Source organism: Sander lucioperca, chromosome 20, assembly GCF_008315115.2.
Source record: "Sander lucioperca isolate FBNREF2018 chromosome 20, SLUC_FBN_1.2, whole genome shotgun sequence".
NCBI classification, from domain to species: Eukaryota; Metazoa; Chordata; class Actinopteri; order Perciformes; family Percidae; genus Sander; species Sander lucioperca.
This window is the reverse complement of record NC_050192.1, coordinates 28,024,331-28,027,730: the sequence shown is the minus strand read 5'-3', so window position 1 is coordinate 28,027,730 and position 3,400 is coordinate 28,024,331. Positions and strand designations below refer to the sequence as shown.

Sequence of the window (3,400 nt, the reverse complement as noted above, 5' to 3'; positions counted from 1 at the left end):
TGATCTGCATCAACTTTGATTACATAAAGCCATGCACTGTAAAGAAAACTAAATGTATGTGTTTAATGTAACTCATAGTTTGGGAAGCCAATGAATCTCACATTAAGTAAACAGAAATTTTACTCAAAAGATTAAGTGTGTACTGGTAGTTTTTTCAGCAATAGCTCTTCTCTATGAATTATTCCTTTTTATTACCCCCCCCACCCCACCCCACCCCCCAATAAAGAAAAAACTAATACCACACAGAACATTTATTCTTAACAGTACTGCTGTGATCAATATAGCTGTTGAGAGTTTGTTTGTTTGTTAAATGCACTTACCAAAACAATATGAGCTCCCCAAACAGTTAGGTTCTGTTCCACATCACACCAAGATCAGATATATCAGATATGAGAAAGACCTGCAATAGAAATAAAAATGAGCAGGAATTAAAAAGATAAATCTTAAGCATGTTGAGGGAAAAAAAGTAATTGTCCAATAATTACAAACTTGCCCATGACTCAAATCAGATCACTACCAACTAATTTGTGTCCAAGTCCACATTTTAATAGTACCTTATTATTACTATAAAAAAAATATGCAACAAATGGCAGATTAAGAGGGTGGAAGTGGACAGACAGACCTGTAATTCATTTCCAGGAAAGTTTATTTTATTTATCAATTTATTTACTCCTGGACTATTTTCTTGCAAGTGTGTTATTTCTCTGATGAGCGATTATAAATTACTTTGGAGCATGTAGAAATTACATCCGAAATGAATGCTTTCAAAGCTTTAGTAGATGCTACGAGCAGACAGACAGGACATTTCATGTAAAGACAGGGGGAGAATGAAGTTTATGGAAAGTGTGTGAATTAAGTAGAAAACAGATTTGGTTCCAGTATTTTTCATGTTCCACTTCTATACTAAAAGTATTAGTGTAAGCGACTTAATAAGTCTTAGTGTTTAGAGCAGAAACAAAGTTAAACAAAATTAACCTGCTAGCTAAACCAACATTCTTATCCCTGTTGTCTTCTGCCTAACACTTCAGAACCTTAACTGGTCTTTTAACTAGACTATAGGCTGTGGTCGTGCTCTGCTAGACCTCTTCTGTCATCTGCAAAGCTGCTGCTAGATATATACAGTGTTGGGAGTAACGCGTTACAAAAGTAACGCAATTACAGTAATGTATTCCTTTTTGCTGTAACGCAGTAATATAACGCATTACTAATTAAATTTCGGTAATATTATACTCGTTACAATCTCAGTAACGCGAGTTACAACGCATTTTAACGCAACATTTAGTGGTGCATTGTTTTTTTTAAAGAATTCACCAACACCGCACATTTTTTCACAGGAAAAAAAAGCCGTATTATTTTCCTGTCGCTGTATTCGATGGTTGAGATGACTGCAGAGACAGATACATTTGTGATATGGACATTTTCAGGAGTTATTACGCTGCGTTGAAGTGAGCTGTCCTGTTTCTGTTCCCGTGGTCAGAACCAGAACCAGAGACGGTACGGACAGCATGTATGTCCTAACAGGTGACTGTACGTCAGTGGCTGACAGATATAAACATGTCGGGAATTAATGTTGAGGCTTGCTACACGTAAATATCATTGCATTTTATCAGCCGTGGAGAGTAACTATGCCTGTAGTGGAATGGCTTCGAATGACGACCAAAAGCGCTTGTCTTTTACTGTGACCATTTACTGTTCAATATGTTGCAGTTTTACAAACAAGAAAGTGAACAACTGGAGCCTGACGGACATGTTGCATCTCAGTAAGCTAGCAAGAGTAGGCTACACAACAGACAACGTCCGTGTAGCCTACTTCAAAATAAAAGCACTTCCTGTGACGGTTCGCAGTAAAACAAAATTACTGTTAAATAAGGTTGTGTAGGCTACCTTTTCACAAATCAGCTGTAAATCAAGTACTGTAAATAATGTAAATAGTGAGTTTTAATCACACTCTCACTCCCCCCCCCCCAAAAAAACAAAACAAAACAAAAAATCTCTTCGGATCTACACGATTCGCGTGGATGACATTTTTCCATTCAAAACGGCGATTTCCGCCGAAAAGCGACTAGTTTGCAGGTATGTAGTTAGTTATGAAGCATTTGCATGCCTCTACTTTGGAAGATATACTTTCAACCTCACCTTTACGTTTCAAGCGAGTCAGAAACAGTCCAAGGCTAGCTGCTACCACGCAGTGAAGAGAAGCTTTTTTTTTTTTTTTTCTTACCTGTATTCCCGCGAAGACCTGCCTCTGATTGGCTAGTGTTCGTTGCCTTCGTTGTTTTGGTTGGTTAGGTTTAGGCAAGAAAAGGGATGTCACAGTCGGAGCTAATCAGAGGCAAAGTAGGGGCGGGTCTTCGCGGAATACGGGTGTCAAAAAAATAGATACCTTCAAAGAAACGGTAAAGGGAAGGACCTGAGTATAACTTAAACGTTAATATTAAACACCCACAATATCAAGGTTTGCTTACACAAACCCACGACTTTTATTTATTGTTTCCTCATGAAGCACAATGTGATGATTATTTTCGCTTTTATGAAATCTGCTCTTAGCCTGAAATTGCTGTTGCTGTGTCTGCCACTCCTTGTTGTGTTTTGAATTAGGCTAACGGTAATTCAGGCATGCACCTACCTAGGGCTGCCATTATGTAGAGGCATAAATGATTGCTGTTAGGGCACATTAAGCACCTTTTACCAACATGATTTCACAGGTGTATTTTGTCTTTATGTTAACACACTGACATGATTAGAAAACATGCTTACAGCAAGTTAGGAATAAAGTAGGCTAGCTAGTCTACAACCCCAGACAGCAGGGAAGGTGAAGCTACAATTAAACTGTAAATTAACATTAGTCAACCTGTTTATTCAATGTCCACAAACTAACAAATAAGTCTAACAAGACAAACACTGAATTCACCATGCATTTAACTAGAGAGCTATAAAGTTAGCTTAAAATGTTAAGATACATCTGTTACAGTTAACTTACTACACAACTAAGCTAGTCGCTCTAACTTAGCAAATGTTAATTTATCAAAACACAAACTGATAGCATTGGCTAGTGTTAACAGAAACCTGTTCAAGTAAAAAATATAACACACCAATGATTATAAATTGCTTACTTACCGAAAATGCAGAGCTATGGATACAGCATTCAAGGAGCTACTAACGAGTGGATAACGTACAATCCGCGCCTTCAGAACAAAGTGGCGGATGTGTCTGCACATGCGCAGACCAGATAGTATGTGGAAATTAAATTTTACATATTTTTTTCTAATTACTTTTAACTGACTGAAATGAACTTGTTTTAAACAAGGGCAGTGCTTTTGAAAATTAATTTAAAAAAATAAGTAGGATTTAATAACACATTAAAATCTATTAAATAAACCAGACTAAAACATGTAACATT

At 36.9% G+C, this 3,400-nt stretch overlaps 1 long non-coding RNA gene across 1 annotated transcript; it reads right to left on the bottom strand.

Moving 5' to 3' along the window:
* Positions 1 to 358: 358 nt before the first annotated feature.
* LOC118493993 lies at positions 359 to 3,400 on the bottom strand. Its single transcript, XR_004896050.1, has 2 exons — positions 3,118 to 3,400; positions 359 to 400 (listed from the first exon to the last, which is right to left on the bottom strand). It is a non-coding gene; the product is annotated as an uncharacterized LOC118493993 (long non-coding RNA).